Source organism: Nicotiana attenuata, unplaced genomic scaffold (assembly GCF_001879085.1).
Source record: "Nicotiana attenuata strain UT unplaced genomic scaffold, NIATTr2, whole genome shotgun sequence".
NCBI classification, from domain to species: domain Eukaryota; kingdom Viridiplantae; phylum Streptophyta; class Magnoliopsida; order Solanales; family Solanaceae; genus Nicotiana; species Nicotiana attenuata.
The window spans coordinates 236,246-236,727 of record NW_017670748.1 but is presented as its reverse complement, the minus strand read 5'-3'; positions in this window follow the sequence as shown (position 1 = coordinate 236,727).

Here is a 482-nt window from a genome sequence, read left to right as displayed (position 1 = left end):
AGGCTAATCCTAAAGAGTCTCACCTGACTGCTGTCAAGAGGATACTTAGATACTTGAAAGGCACCACTGATCTGTGTCTTTGGTATCCCAAAGGTAGCAATTTCAATCTAGTAGGATATGCTAATGCTGATTATGCAGGTTTTCTAGTGGATAGGAAGAGCACCTCAGGTATGGCACACTTCCTTGGTTCATGTCTTGTGTCATGGGCTACTAAAAAGCAAAATTCAGTGGCCTTGTCTACTACTGAAGCTGAATATGTTGCTGCTGCTTCTTGTTGTGCTCAATTGCTATGGATCAAACAGTAGCTGGTAGATTTTGGTGTTAAAGTTGGTTGAATTCCTATATTCTGTGATAACACTAGTGCTATAAGTATGACAAAGAACCCTGTTCATCATAAGAGGACTAAGCACATAGATGTTAGGCACCACTTCTTAAGAGATAACTATGAGAAAGGATTGATCTCCATAGAGTTCTATGCTACT